We start from the raw sequence: 17,267 nt of genomic DNA, 5'->3' as shown, positions 1-17,267 counted from the left end.
ACCTGTGTCCATTTACAGGGGAGTGAGGAAGTAAACAACTCTGTATCCATCAGAGAATGAGATATTCTGCAGATGTAAAACAGGGTGAGGAAACCCTCTCTTTCTTTGATTGAGAGACTGCCATTCCGTCAAGACAAAAAGCAGACAGAATAAGAATTTTGCTCAGGTCTTTACAACAGAACACTAGAAGAATACACACGAAATGAAATGAAACCTGGGGTGGGTGGTGGGGCTGGTTGAAAGGAGAGACATAAGCCAGGAGTTCCCAATGGGTACTTTTAAATACCCTTCTGATTTTTTAGTGTGTGGCTGTATTATCTATCCACCTCTCCAAAAAAAGTACCCATTTCCTACAAGTTGAAGCCCTAAAATGCTATTAGCAGATCATTGACCATTAAGACCATAGATTCTCCCTGACAACTTATTTGCTTCCACTGCTCTTGTTTAACAGAAGTGGAAATTGTCGCCAGTTAGCATGGTGAGAGCTGCCACCAAACCAGTCAGTCTGCCTTCTGGGCCGGAATGCCGCAGACTGTAAGCAAGAATCCCCCAAATATCTTCTTTCAAGCTTTGTCTCTTGCCCCCTAGGAACTGGTTAAAATGAGGTCTGATTTCTGAGGTCTAATTACTTTTACTTTCCCGTTTACTTAGCATATCATTTTAAGTGTTCTTCCAGCTATGGAAATATTAAGAGCCTTCTCAAACCATCAAAATGGACATGCCTGTACTCATTTCAGGGAGAAGGCAATGGCAACCCACTCCAGTACTCTTGCCTGGAAAATCTGTTAGGCTGCAGTCCATGGGGTTGTGAAGAGTCAGACACGACTGAGCGACTTCACTTTCACTTTTCACTTTCATACATTGGAGAAGGAAATGGCAACCCACTCCAGTGTTCTTGCCTGGAGAATCCCAGGGACGGGGGAACCTGGAGGGCTGCCGTCTATGGGGTCACACAGAGTTGGACATGACTGAAGCGACTTAGCAGCCGCAGCAGCAGCAGTACTCATTTCAGAATCTCTTTCTCCATTTGTTTTGTAGTGGCTCCTCCTCGGACTTAATTTTTGGATCTCTCATAATTTTAGGAGCTCTTGCCACATCTTTTCCCCCCACTTAAAAAAAAAATCCATCTTTCAAAACTCTTGGACTCTTGAACACTACACAAAAGAAAGTCTGGAGCAGCGCTAGAACTTTGGGACAATGGCGCCCTCTTATGGTGTGTAGTTATTTCTGTCACCAGAAGGCCTGTACTCTTGGACTCAAAAGAGAATAATGTCGAGTATTTTATTTTATGGCTCCACTTTACCAGCATTTGCCCAAGTGATATCCTGGACTTGGATTTGTGACTAACTAGCTCAGGATACGGAGAAGGCAGTGGCACCCCACTCCAGTACTCTTGCCTGGAAAATCCCATGGACGGAGGAGCCTGGTGGGCTGCAATCCATGGGGTGTTGCTAAGAGTCAGACACGACTTCACTTTCACTTTTCACTTTCATGTATTGGAGAAGGAAATGGCAACCCACTCCAGTGTTCTTGCCTGGAGAATCCCAGAGATGGGGGAGCCTGGTGGGCTGCCGTCTATGGGGTCGCACAGAGTCGAACACGACTGAAGCGACTTAGCAGCAGCAGCAGCTGATGATACTGTAAAAATGAGAGGAATTGAGCTAAACAGTCAGCTAGAAACTATCCCTTCCTTATATTTTGAAATTGAGTGAGACACTCTGGGGGAGTATAGGTTTAGCACTCACTTCCCCTTCATGACTCTGATACCCAAATAGTTTTGAGAGCCATGGATATCTGCTTTCTTGTGGAAAATAGGCTGATTTCCTCAATATATGAAAAGTGTCAGCCAGTGTAAATTGATTGTATATGGGAGCAGATTCCTCCTGCAACTGTTCAGATTCACAGCTGCAAATGGGTTCACACTGGAGAGGCTGTCTGCGGGCCCCAGAGCTCCAAATGTTTTCTTTGCGATTCTTCTCAAAAAGCCACCTTTAATCCTTCTGATTAAACTGCTGGTGGTGTGGTCAACTGCACACAGCGTTTGCTTTGGTTTTGCTCCCCGCAAGGAGGGCACCAGTTTCGACCCACACCTGAATTCAGAGGGCGCCCTGCACATGTGCCCTCTTGCCTAGCAAACACAAGAAAAATCTCATCACTAACATGCTTTCATTACCACAAACTAAAAGTGGCCCTCGACACACCTGGCCCTGATGCCGAGCATTTCAGTGATGTTGAAGTGAACAGAAGGAAATTAACTAAACTAGTATAATTGGTCTCCGCTCTATATTTTCTGGATTTTATGATACTTTCCAATCCCTGTTTCATTTGGTTTAATGAGAAATGAGCATTTATGTCACTGCAAAACATTTTTTATTTATAAATATTTCATAGTAATGAAGCCAAGTTACAAGTGAGTGAACATCAGAAGGATGAGAAGCTGTGTTACTTCAGCTCAGATGTGGGAACTGTGCATGACACACCTGGGACAATGCCAGGCCCAAACCACCTCTGCTTCAGTCCTTGGTGAGATTTCATGCTGTCAAGACAGCAAAACTGACACAGACTCTCAGATCCCACAGAGAGCTCTGACCCCCCCATCAGTACCACCTGTGCCATCAGAGTCTAGTCAGGGGACAGAAACCTTGCCAGTCATTTGAACAGAAAGATTTTAAGTTTTATTGAGATCTAATTGATTTACAATAAACTGCACACATTTCAAATGTACAATTTGTTAATTTTTTATACAAGTATGCATCTGTGAAAACACCACCACTGCTATAAGCTGAATGTTTGTGTCCCCCTCCCAGTTCTTATATGCTGAAATCCTAAACTCTGAGGTGACGGCATCAGGAAGTAGGGCCCTTGCGATGGAGACCCCTCATGAATGAGGCTAGCGTCTTTATAAAGGGACCCATACAGTTCTCTAGCCCTTCCCACCATGTCAGGACACAAGAAGTCTGAGACCTGGAAGGGGACCCTCATCCAACTGTGCTGACACCCTCATCTCAGGCTTCCAGATTTCATGTGAGAAATACATTTCTGTTGTTTATAAGCCACCTAGTCTATTGTATTTTGTTATATCAGCCTGAACAGACTGAGACAACCATGATCAATAACATGAACTCATCTGTCATTCCCAAAAGTTACTCCTTCCCTGCCCCAACCTCCATCTCGGGGACACTGATCACCATCGACTAGTGTGCATTTTCTATAGTTTTGCATAAATAGAATTATAGAGTACCTACTTTTAAAAATCTGGCTTCTTTCATGTACATTATTTTGGAGTCCATTCATGTTGTTGCATGTATCAAGAGTTCATTCCACTTTACTGCTGAGTAGCACTGAATTCTATGAACATACCAGCATTCACCTACTGATGGACATTTGTATTGATTTTGACTTAGGCTGTTACATGCAAAGCTGCTATGAACATTCATGTGGAAGTCTTCATATGAACACATGCTTTCATTCCCCTTAGGCAAATACTTAGGAGAGGAATGACTGGATTGTAGAGTATGTGACTTAACTTTTGAAAGTGAAAATTGCTCAGTCGTGTTCGATTCTTTGTGACCCCATGGACTGTAGCCTGACAGGCTCCTCTGTCCATGGAATTCTCCAGGCAAGAATACTGGAGTGGGTAGCAGCCATTCACTTGTCCAGGTCTCATGCATTGCAGGCAGATTCTTTACCATCTGAGCCACCAGGGAAGCCCTCAACTTAGGAACTGCCAAACGTTTTCTCATTTTTTTTTTTTTTCTTCTAGCAGTGAATTTCAGCTCTTTCACATCTTCATCAACACTTGGAATAGTGAGTCATCTTTAATAACCTTTTTAATAAGTATGTAGTAGAACCTCATGGTGGTTTTAACTGCTTTTTCCTAATGACTAATGATGCTGAGGACTTTCTCATGAAAAGCTATCTGTATGTCATTTTGGTGAACTGTCTGTTCAATGCTTTTGTTCACTTTTAAAAAATAGAAAAAATACACACACACACACACATATAAGTTACTTTGCAGTGCAGCAGGAACTGCCACAGAATTGTAAACCAACTATACTTCAGTTTTTTCAAAAAAGGTAGGAAATCCTGTCACACATGGATCATCCTGCTGCAACTCCCATGAACCTTGAGGGCATTATGTGAAGTGAAATGAGTAGATCACATAAGGACAAAAACTGTGTGATTCCACTTATATAAGGTTAAAGCAGTCAAATTCATAGAGACTGAAAGTAGACTGCTGGGTGCCAGAAGGTGGCAGAGAGTAAGAGGGAATAGTTGTTTAATCTGTAAGGTTTCTATTTTGAAAGGTGAACCTAGAGAGCTGCTATATAAAAATGTCAATATTCTTAATGCTGCTGAACTGCACACTTAAAAACAGTTCAGTTCAGTCACTCAGTCGTGTCCAACTCTTTGAAACCCCATGGACTGCAGCATGCCAGGCCTCCATGTCCATCACCAACTCGAGGAGTTTACTCAAACTCATGTCCATTGAGTGGCTGATGCCATCCAACCATCTCATTTTCTGTCATCCCCTTCTCCTCCCACCTTCAATCTTTCCCAGCATCAGGGTGTTTCCCAATGAGAAAGTTCTTCACATCATGTGGCCAAAGCACTGGAGCTTCAGCTTCAGCATCAGTCCTTCCAATGAACACCCAGGGCTGGTCTCCTTTAAGATGGACTGGATGGATCTCCTTTCAGTCCAAGGGATTCTCAAGAGTCTTCTCTGCTGTTTCTTAAATTCTAATGAGCCTGGGTATATGACCAGGGCATAAATCAATTTCACTTTGATTGTCTATGCACGTTGATTAAAGGTGAGCCTAGGGAACTATGTTAAAAAGAACTATGATATGTAAGAACCTGATAATATATGTAAGAAAAAAAAGCCAAAAAAAGAAAAAAGAGTCTTCTCCAACACCAGTTCAAAAGCATCAATTCTTTGGTGCTCAGCTTTCTTTATAGTCCAACTCTCACATCCATACATGACTACTGGAAAAACCATAGCTTTGACTAGATGGACCTTTGTTGGCAAAGTAATGTCTCTGCTTTTTAATATGCTGTCTAGGTTGGTCATAGTTTTTCTTCCAAAGGGTAAGCGTCTTTTAATTTCATGGCTGCAGTCACCATCTGCAGTGATTTTGGAGCACAGAAAATAATAGTCTCTCACTGTTCCCATTGTTTCCCCATCTATTTGCCATGAAGTGATGGGACTGGATGCCATGATCTTTGCAGTTTTCTGAATGCTGAGTTTTAAGTCAACTTTTCACTCTCCTCTTTCACTTTCATCAAGAGGCTCTTTAGTTCTTCGCTTTCTGCCATAAGGGTGGTGGCATCTGCATATCTGAGGTTATTGATATTTCTCCTGGCAATCTTAATTCCAGCTTGTGCTTCATCCAGCCCAGTATTTTGCATGATGTACTCTGCATAGAAGTTAAATAAGTAGGGTGACCATATAGAGCCTTCACATATGCCTTTCCCAATTTGGAACCAATCTGTTGCTCCATGTCTGGTTCTAACTATTACTTCTTGACCTGCATGCAGACTTCTCAGGAGGCAGGGCAGGTGGTCTGGTATTCCCATCTCTTTAAGAATTTTCCAGTTTGTTGTGATCCACACAGTCAAAAGTTTTGGCATAGTCAATAAAGCAGAAGTAAATGTTTTTCTGGAACTCTCTTGCCTTTTCAATGATCCAGTAGATGCTGGCAATTTGATCTATGGTTCCTCTGCCTTTGTTAAATCCAGCTTGAAAATCGGGAAGTTCATGGTTCATGTACTGTTCAAGCCTGGGTTGGAGAATTTTGAGCATTACTTTGCTAACGTGTAAAATGAGTGCAATTGTGTGGTACTTTGAGCATTCTTTGGCATTGCCTTTCTTTGGGATTGGAATGAAAACTGACCTTTTCCAGTCCTGTGGCCACTGCTGAGTTTTCCAAATTTGCTGGCATATTGAGTGCAACACTTTCACAGCATGGTCTTTTAGGATTTGAAATAGCTCAACTGGAATTCTATCACCTCCACTACCTTTGATCCTAGTGATCCTTCCTAAGGCCCATTTGACTGCACATTCCGGATGTCTGGCTCTAGGTGAGTGATCACACCATCGTGGTTATCTGGGTCATGAAGATCTTTTTTGTATAGATTTTTTGTGTATTCTTGCCACCTCTTCTTAATGTCTCTGCTTCCTTTAGGTCCATAGTTCACTGAGTTTTATTAGGAATTGGTGTTAAGTTTTGTTAAATGTTTTTTCTGTGCCTACTGATATCATATGGTGTTTCTTAGTTTTTTAATACATTGAATTATACTGACTGGTTTTCAATGTTAAAACCACCCACACTTCATCATTATGTCATGACCTCTTTATTCTTTTTGTAAATTATAGGACTTTATCAATTTTGATTTAGAATTTATGCATTTATGTTCATGGGAGATGTCTTGGGAAATGTTAAATTTTAGTTCCTTTTTTTGGTAAGGTGTTTGCACGATTTTCATATTGAGGTAATGGTATCCTTATAGAATGAGTCAGAAAGTTCTCTCTTCTTTGATTTTCTGCAAGAGTTTGTGTAGAATTTGTATTATATCTTTCTTACATGTTTGGTAGAATGTACCAGGGGAGCCATCTGAGCCTGGAGTTTTCCTTGTGGAAAACTTTTAAACTATAGATTCAATTTCATTAATAGATATAGGACTATTTAGATTATCTGTGTGTGCATACATGCTCAATCATGTCCAACTCTTTGCAACACCATGGACTGTAGCCCACCAGGCTCCTCTGTGCATGGGGTTTCCCAGGCAAGAACACTGGAGTGGGTTGCCATTTCCTTTCCAGGGGATCTTTTCAACCCAGGGATTGAACCCATGTCTCTTACGTCTCCTGCATTGGCAGGCAGATTCTTTACCACTGCACCACCTGGGTTTTCTATTTTTCTTAAATAATCTTCAGTAGTCTGTGTCTTCCAAGAAATTTATCCTTTTCCTCTAAATTATCAAATTTCTTGGCATAAAGTTTGTAGTATTTCCCCTTTATCCTTTTAATATCTACAGAATCCATAGTGATATTATCTTCCTCAATTGTAATATTGGTAATTCGTATCTTTTCTTCCCCCTACCAGATTAGTTTGGTTACAGATTTTTCAATTTTATTGATTTTTTAAATCAAAGAACCAGCTTTTGGTTTTATTTATTTTCTCTATTGTTTCCTTTTTCAATGATTCCTGCTCTGATCATTATTTTTTCCTTTGTTCTAGTTACTTTGGGATTAATCTGCTTTTATTTTTCTTGTTTTTTGAAATCGGAGAGGTGGTAACTGATTTGAGCCTTTTTCTTTTGTGATATAGGTGTTTAATTCTATAAATGTTCCCCCAAGTACTATGTTACCAGCATCCCACAAATTTTGAGTGTTGTATTTTTATATTTAGTTAAAAATGCTTATTTTCCCTTTATTTTTTGACTCATGGATTAGTTAGATGTTTCCAAATATTTGAGAAATGGATTTTCCCAGATATCTTTCTGTTACTGATTTCTAATTTAATTCCATGACAGCCAGAAAAAAAAAAAAATGTTGTATGACTTGAATCTTTAAACACTTTTCAACATTTATTTTATGGCTAGAGTATTATCTACCTTTGGAAATGTTCTATGAACACTTGAAAAAAGAATGTATGTTCTGCTGAATTGGGGAGGAGTGTTCTGTAAATGTCAGTTGGATCAAGTTGATCTAAAACATCCTTGCTGAGTCTACATTTTCCATCAGTTACTGACGGAAGGCTGTGAAGGTTCCAGGCCCCACAGCCTGGCAATCCGGCAAGAGGGAATGGAGTCCCCAGGGAAACTGATCTTGAAGGCCATAGGGATTTGATTACAGAACTTCCACAGGGCTGGGGGAAACAGAGATTCTTGGAGGGCACAAACTTTGTGTGCACCAGGAACCAGGGGAGAGGAGCAGTGGCACCACAGAGACTGAGTCAGGCCTGCCTGTGAGTGTCTGAGGGTCTCCTGCAGAAGTGTGGGTCAGCGGTGGCCAGCCTCTGGGACAGGGGCACTGGCAGCAGCAGTCCTGGGAGGTGTGTGCTGGTGAACCCTCTGGAGGGTTCACTAGAGCCCTACCACAGAGCCTGTAGACTCCAGGGCTGGGAGGCCTCAGGCCAAACAAACAGAGAGGGAGCAGAGCCCTATCAATCGGAAGACAATTGGATTAGAGATTTACTGAGCGTGGCCCTACCCACCAGCTGCTAAGTCACTTCAGTCATGTCCAACTCTGTGCGACCCCATAGACAGCAGCCCACCAGGCTCTGCCGTCCCTGGGATTCTCCAGGCAAGAACACTGGAGTGGGTTGCCATTTCCTTCTCCAATGCATGAAAGTGAAAAGTGAAAGTGAAGACGCTCAGTCATGTCCGACTCCTAGCGACCCCATGGACTGCAGCCCACCAGGCTCCTCCATCCATGGGATTTTCCAGGCAAGAGTGCTGGAGTGAGCTGCCATTGCCTTCTCCTACCCACCAGAGTAAGACCCAATTTTCCCCACAGCCAGTCCTTCTCATTGGGAAATCTGCACAGGCCTCTTATCCTCAGCCATCAGAGGGCAGACAGAAGAAGTAAGAACTACAATCCCACAGTCTCTAGAATGAAAACCACAATCACAGAAAGCTAGCCAAATGATCATATGGATCACAGCCTTGTCTAACTCAATGAAGCTGTAAGCCACGGCCGTGCAGGGCCACCCAAGATGGACAGGTCATGGTGGACAGTTCTGACAAAACATGGTCCACTGGAGAAGGGAATGGCAAACCACTCCAGTATTCTTACTTCTAGAACTCTGTGAAACAATATGAAAGAGCAAAAAGATATGACACCAGAAGATGAGCCCCCCAGGTTGGTAGGTGTCCAGTATGTTACTGGGGCAAAGCAGAGAAATAGTTCTAGAAAGAATGAAGAGGGTGGACCAAGGCAGAAATGATGCTCAATTGTGGATGTGTCTGGTGGTGAAAGTAAAGTCTGATGCAGTGAAGAACAACATTTCATAGAGATCTAATGTTAGGTCCATGAATCAAGGTAAGTTGAACTTGGTCAAGCAGGAGATGGCAAGAATGAACATTAACGTTTTAGGAATCAGTTAACTAAAATGGACAAAAATGGGTTAATTTAATTCAGATGACCATTATATCTACTATTGTGGGCAAGAAAGGCTTAGAAGAAATGGAGTAGCTGTCATAGTCAAGAGTCTGAAATGCAGTACTTGGGCACAGCCTCAAAAGCAAGAGAATGATCTCAGTTCATTTCCAAGGCAAACCATTCAACATCACAGTGATCCAAGTCTTTGCCCCAACCATAATGCTAAGGAAGCAGAAGTTGAACAGTTCTATGAAGATCCATAACACTTTTCACCATAGGGGACTGGAATGCAAAAGTAGCAAGTCAAGACATACTTGGAGTAACAGGCAAGTTTGGTCTTGGAGAACAAAGTGAAGCAGGGCAAAGGCTAACAGAGTTTTGCCAGGAGAACACACTGGTCCAGCAAACATGCTCTTCCAACAACACAAGAGATGACTCTACACATGGATGTCACCAGATGGTCAATACTGAAATCAGATTGATTATACTTATTGCAGACAAAGATGGAGAAGCTCTATAGAGACAGAAAATACAGGACCTGGAGCTGACTGTGGCTCTGATCATCAGCTCCTTATTGAAAAATTTAGGTTTAAATTAGAGATAAGCACTAGGCCATTCAGGTATGACTTAAATAAAATCCCTTATGAATATACAGTGGAGGTGATGAATAGACTCAAGGGATTAGATATTGCTAGACAGAGTGCCTCAAGGACTATGGACAGAGGTTCGTAACACTGTACAGGAGGTGGTAACCAAAACCATCCCAAAGAAGAAGAAATGCAAAAAGGCAAAGTGGTTGTCTGAGGAGACCTTTCACATAGCTGAGAAAAGAAGAGAGGCAAAAGGCAAAGAAGAAAGGAAAAGATATATCCAACTGAATGCAGAGTTCCTGAGAATATTAAGGAGAGATAAGAAAGACTTCTTAAGTGAACAGTGCAAAGAATTAGAGGAAAACAATAGAATGGGAAAGACTAGAGATCTCTTCAAGAAAATTGGAGAGATCAAGGAAAACATTTCATGCAAAGATGGGTACTATAAACGAAAGAAATGGTATGGACCTAACAGAAGCAGAAGATATTAAGAAAAGGTGGCAAGAAAACACATAAAAAGCTAGGCTCAAACTTACTTACACTCAGTAAGATGGCAGAGTAGAAGGACGTGTGCTCATCTTCTCCTGCGAGAACACAAAAATCGCAACTAGCTGCTGAACACCATTGACAAGAGAATGTTGGAACCCACCAAAAAAAAAAAAAGATATTCACATTCAAGGGCAAAGGAGAAGCCACAAGAAGACAGTAGGAGGGGTGCAATCACATTTAAAATCAAACCTCAGACCCACCAGAGATGCTCAGAGGGTGCAAATAAAACCTTGTGCACAGCAGGACCCAGGGAGAGGAACAGTGACCCCCACAAGAGACTGAGCCAGACCTGCCTGTGAGTGTCTCCTGTGGAGGGTCAGCAGTGGCCAGCCACGGGGACAGGGGCTCTAGTAGCACCAGTCCTGGGAGTTGCAGTACGTGGCCTAAGTCCTCTTGAAGGAGGTCACCATTAGCCCCACTATACAACCACCAGGTGGGCGATCCACAAACTGGAGAACAATTATACCAAAGAAGTTCTTGCACTGCTGTGAAACTTCTAGGCTGCACAACAGATTTCCCAACCTGGGGATCTGACAAACGGACTGAAAACTCTCAGGGACTTTGAATTTGCAGGTCAGCAGAATTTGATTGCAGAGTTTCCACAGGGCTGGAGAAACAGAGACTCTTGGAGGGCACAAACAAAACCTTGTGCACACCAGGACCCAAGAGAAAGAAGCAGTGACCCCACAAGAGACGGATCCAGACTTGCCTGTGATTGTTCAGGAGTCTCTGGTGGAGGCATGGGTTGACAGTGGCCTGCTGTGGGGTCAGGGGCACTGAGTATAGCAGTTCTGGAAGGTGAAGCATGCTTGCATAAGTCCTTTGAAAGAGGTCACCATTACCTCCACTACCCCTACCATAGTTTGGTCTTAGACCAAACTACAGGGCAGGAACACAGCCCAACCCATAGCAGAAAATTGGATTAAAGGTTTACTGAGCCTGGTCTTGCCCATCAGAGCAAGACCCAGATTCCCCCACAGCCAGTCCCTCCCATCAGGAAGCTTCCACAAGCCTCTTATCCTTATCTATCAGAAAGCAGACAGAATAAAAACCACAATCACAGAAAACTAACCAAACTGATCACATGGGTCACAGCCTTGTCTAACTCAATGAAACTATGAGCCATGCCGTGTACGGCCACTCAAGATGGATGGGCCATAGTGGAGAGCTCTGACAAAACATGATCCACTGGAGAAGGGAATGGCAAACTACTTCAGCATTCTTGCCTTGAGAAGCCCATGAACAGCACGAAAAGGCAAAAAGATATGACACTGAAAGATGAACTCCCCATGTAGGTAGGTGTCAAATATGCTATTAGAGAAGAGTGGAAAATAGGTCCAGAAGGAATGAAGAGGCTGAACCAAAGCCGCAGAAACAACACGCAGTTGTGGATGTATCTGGTGGTGAAAGTAGTCTGATGCTATAAAGAACAATATTGCATTTGGTTCAAGATGGCAGAGTAGAAGGGTGTGTACTCATCTCCTCCTGCAAGAGCACCCAAATTGCAACTAGCTTTTGAACAACCATCGGCAGGAGGATGCTGGAACCCACCAAAAAAAGCTATCCCACATCAAAAGACAAAGCAGCAGCAGCAGTGAGACAACAGGAGGGGTGCAATCACGATAGAATTAAATCCTATACCAGCCAGGTGGGTGACACAGACTGGAGAATAATAATACCAAAGAAGTTCTCACACTGTTGTGAACATTCTGAACCCCATGTCAGGCTTCCCAGTCTGCGGATCTGACAAAGGGACTGGGAACCCCTAGGGAATTTGAATATGAAGGCCAGCTGGATTTGATCTCAGAACTTCCACAGGACTGGGGAAACAGAGACTCCTGGAGGACACAAACAAAACCTTGTGTGCACCAGGACCCAGGAGAAAGGAGTCCCCCAGAGGACTGGGGGAAACAGACTCCAGTCTTGGAGGGCACAAACAAAATTTTGCATGCATAAGACCCAGAGGAGAGGAGCACTGACCCTACAGAAGACTGAACCAAAACGACCTGCTAGTGTTGCAGAGCCTCCTGTGGAAGCACGGGTTGGCAGAGGCTCACCACAGGGACAGGGGCACTGGAAGGTCCCCCTCGGTGGAAACCCTCCTGGAGTTTGCCACTAACCCTACCATAAAGCCCGCAGACCCCAGGGCTGGGTGCTTCAGGCCAAACAACTACTGGAGGGAGTGTAACCTCACCCATCAGTATATAATTGGATTAAAGCTTTAGTCAGCAAGGCCATGCCCACCAGAGCAAGACCCATATTTCCTGTTGCCAGTCCCTCCCATCAAGAAGCTCACACAAGCCTTAGCCTCAGCCATCAGAGTGCAGACAGAAGAAGCAAGAAGGCAGCACAATCCCACAGTGGCTAAAACAAAAAACACATTACAGAAAGTTAATCACGATGAAAAAGCAGAAAGTTATGTCCCAGATGAAGGGACAAGATAAAACCCCAGAAAAACAACTAAATGAAGTAGAGATAGGCAGCCTTCCAGAAGAATTTACAAAAGTGATAGTGAAGATGATCCAGGGTCTCAGGAAATGAATAGAGGCAAAAATTGAGAAGATGCAAGAAATGTTTACCAAAAATCTACAAGAACTAAGGAACAAACAAACAGAGATGAATAATACACTAGAAGGAATCAGTAGGAGAATAACAGAGGCAGAAGCGCAGATAAATGACCTGGAGGACAGAATGGTGGAAATCACTGCCGCAGAACAGAATATAGAAAAAAGAACTGAAAACAGCCTAAGAGACCTCTGGGATATTAAACACACCAACACTTGCATTATAGGGGTCCCAGAAAGAGAAGAGACAGAGAAAAGACCTGAGAAAATATCTGAAGAGATAATAGCTGAAAACTTCCCAAACACGGGAAAGGATATAGGCAACCAAGTCCAGGAAGCATAGAGAGTCCCAGGCAGGATAAACCCACAGAGGAACACATTGAGACACATAGTAATCAAACTGATAAAAACTGAAGACAAAGATAAAATATTAAAAGCAGCAAGGGAAAAATGACAAATAACATACAAGGGAACTCCCATCAGGCTATCAGCTCATTTCTCAACAGAAAACTCTACAAGCCAGAAGGGAATGGCATGCTAGAATACTCTATCAAGCAAGACTCTCGTTCAGATTTGATGGAGAAATCAAAAGCTTTCCAGACAAGCAAAAGTTAAGAGAATTCAGCACCACCAAACCAGCTTTACAACAAGTGCTAAAGGAACTTCTCTAGGCAGGAAACAGAGGCAAAGAAAAAGATCTATAGAAAATAAACACAAAACAATTAAGAATACACTAATAGGATCACACATACCAATCATTACCTTGAATGTAAATGGGTTAAATGCACCAACCAAAAGACAGACTGGCTGGGTGGATGAAAACATGCACATATCCACTTCCACTTACCACATCACTCTGCTTGACTCTCCCAAATTGTATGTAGTTATTTTATATTGTTAAGTTAATCATGTTCTCATTATGGCTTACAATTGTAATTGCCTTTTATTTTTTGTCTGGTTATTGATTGTGAAACTGATAAATATCTTTTACTATTGTGGAAAAAAAGAAAAATATTGCATAGGAAACTGCAATGTTAAGTCCATGAATCAAGGTAAATTGGAAGTGGTCAAACAGGAGATGGTAAGAGTGAACACTGGCATTTTAGGCATCAGTTCAGTTCAGTTGCTCAGTCGTGTCTGACTCTTTGTGACCCCATGAACTGCAGCATGCCAGGCCTCCCTGTCCATCACCAACTCCTGGAGTCTACCCAAACCTATGTCCATCGAGTCGGTGATGCCATCCAACCATCTCATCCTCTGTCGTCCCCTTCTCCTCCTGCCCTCAATCTTTCCCAGCATCAGGGTCTTTTCCAATGAGTCAGCTCTTCGCATCAGGCGACCAAAGTACTGGAGTTTCAGCTTCAACATCAGTCCTACCAACGAACACCCAGGACTGATCTTTAGGATGGACTGGTTGGATCTCCTTGAAGTCCAAGGGACTCTCAAGAGTCTTCTCCAACTTTTAGGCATCAGTGAACTAAAATACACCAGGATGGGTGAATTTAATTCAGATGACCATTTTATCTACTACTGTGGATCCCTTAGAAGAAATGGAGTAGCCCTCATAGTTAACAAGAGTCCAAAATGGAATACTTGGGTGCATTCTCAAAAACAACAGAATGATTTCAGCTCATTTACAAGGCAAATCCACTAAACATCACAGTAATCCAAGTCTATGCCTCAACCACTAAGGCCAAAGAAGCTGAAGTTGAATGGTTCTACGAAGATCTACAAGACTTTCTAGAACTAAAACAAAACAAAACAAAAAACAGATGTCATAGGGGACTGGAATGTACAAGTAGGTAGTCAAGAGATACCTGGAGTAACAGGCAAGTTTGGCCTTGAAGTACAAAATGAAGCAGGAAAAAGGCTAACAGAGTTTTGCCAAGAGAATGCACGGTCATAGCAAACACCTTCCAACAACACAAGAGAAGACTCTACACATGGACGTCATCAGATGATCAATGCGGAAATCAGACCGATAATATTCTTTGAGCCAAAGATGGAGAAGTCAACAAAAACAAGACTGGGAGCTGACTGTGGCTCAGATCATCAGCTTCTTACTGAAAAATTCAGTCTTAAATTGAAGAAAGTAGGGAAAACCACTTGTCCATTCAGTTCTGACCTAAATCAAATCCCTTATGATTATACAGTGGAAGTGAGAAATAGATTCAAGGGATTAGGTCTGATAGAGTGCCTGATGAACTATGGACTGAGGTTCATGACATTGTGTAAAAGGCAATGATCAAAATCATCTCCAAGAAAAAGAAATGCCAACAGGCAAAATGGTCATCTAAGGAGGCCTTACAAGTAGCTAAGAAGAGAAGAGAAGTCAAAAGCAAAGGAGAAAGAGATAGATATACCCATCTGAATGGAGAGTTTCAATGAACAGCAAGGAGAGTCTTCCTAAATGACAATGCAAAGAAAAAGAGGAAAACAATAGAATGGCAAAGACTAGAGATCTCTTCAAGAAAATTAGAGACAACAAAGGAAGATTTTCATGCAAATACAGGCACAATAAAGGACAGAAACAGTATGGATCTAAGAGAAGCAGAAGATACTAAGAAAAGGTGGCAAGAATACACAGAAGAACTATACTCAAAAGATCTTAATGACCTGGATAACCACGATGGTGTGATCTTTCACCTGGAGTTAGACATCTTGGAGTGAGGTCAAGTGGGCCTTAGGAAGCATCACTACAAACAAAGCTACTGGAGATGATGGAATTCCAGCTGAGCTATTTCAAAATCCTAAAAGATGATGCTGTTAAAGTGCTGCACTCAGTATGCCAGCAAACTTGGAAGACTCAGAAGTGGCCACAGGACTGAAAAAAGTCAGTTTTCATCTCAGTCCCAAAGAAGGGCAATGCCAAAGAATGTTCAAACTTCCACACAATTGTACTCATTTCAGATGCTAGCAAAGTAATGCTCAAAATTCTCCAAGTGAGGCTTTACCAGTATGTGAACTGTGAACTTCCAGATGTTCAAGCTGGATTTAGAAAAGGCAGAGGAATGAGAGATCAAATTGCCAACATTCACTGGATCATCAAAAAAGCAAGAGGATTCCAGAAAAACAATCTACTTCTGCTTCATTGACTATGCTAAATCCTTTGACTATGTACATCACAAGAAACTGGAAAATTCTTAAAGAGATAGGAATATCAGACCACCTTATATACATCCTGAGAAACCTGTATGCAGGTCAAGAAGCAACAGTTAGAACGGACACAGAACAGACTGCTTCTAAATTGGGAAAGGAGGACATTAAGGCTGTATAATGTCACCCTGCTTATTTAACTTACATGCAGAGTACATCATGCAAAATGCCAGGCTGGATGAGGCTCAAGCTGGAATCAAGATTGCCAGGAGAAATATCAATAACCTCAGATATGTAGATACCACCCTAGCTGCAGAAAGGGAAGAGGAACTAAAGAGCCTCTTGATGAAGGTGACAGAGGAGTGAAAAAGCTGGCTTAAAACTCAACATTCAGAAAACAAAGATCATGGTATCTGGTCCCATCATTTCATGGCATATAGACAGGGAAACAATGGAAACAGTGACAGACTTTATTTACTTGGGCTCCAAAATCACTGTGGATGGTGACTGCAGCCATGAATTAGGATACTTGCTCCCTGGAATAAAAGCTATGACAAACTTAGACAGCATATTAAAAACAGAAGCATTAGTTTGCTGACAAAAGCTCCATATAGTCAAAGCTATGCTTTTTCAGAAGTCGTGTACAGACATTGACAGTTGGACCATAAAGAAGGTTAAACACTAAAGAATTGAGGCTTTCAAACTGTGGTGCTGGAAAAGACTCTATTGAGTCCCTTGGACAGCAAGGAGATCAAAGCAGTCAATTCGAAAGGAAATCAACCCTGAATATTCATTGGAAGGACTGATGCTGAAGCTGAAGCTCCAATACTTTGGCCACCTGATGTGAAGAGCCAAACTCATGGGAAAAGACCCTGATGCTGGGAAAGATATATAGCAGTAGGAAAAGGAGACAACAGAGGATGAGATAGTCGGATGGCATCATCAATTCAATGGACATGAGTTTGAGCTAATTCCAGGAGATACTGAAAAGCAGGGAAGCCTGGTGTGCTGCAGTCCATGGGGTCACAGCGTCAGACACACTGAGTGACAACAACAAATGTTTGTTAGAATTCACCTCTAAAGCCATCTAGTCTTGAACTTTTATTTATTGGGAGTTTTTAATCACGGTTTCAATTTCAGTATTTGTGGTCTGTACATATTTTCTATTTCTTCAGTCTTGGGAGACTGTACCTTTCTAAGAATTTTCCCATATCTTTAAGGTTGTCCTTTTATTGGCATATTTGCCCATAGTGATCTCTTATGATCCTTTGCATTTCTGTGGTGTCAATTGTAACTTCTTTTAATTTCTAATTATGTTGATTTGAGCCCTCTCCCTTTATTTTATGAGTCTTCCTAAATGTT

Source organism: Bos javanicus, chromosome 21 (assembly GCF_032452875.1).
Source record: "Bos javanicus breed banteng chromosome 21, ARS-OSU_banteng_1.0, whole genome shotgun sequence".
NCBI classification, from domain to species: domain Eukaryota; kingdom Metazoa; phylum Chordata; class Mammalia; order Artiodactyla; family Bovidae; genus Bos; species Bos javanicus.
This window is presented reverse-complemented; position numbering follows the sequence as displayed.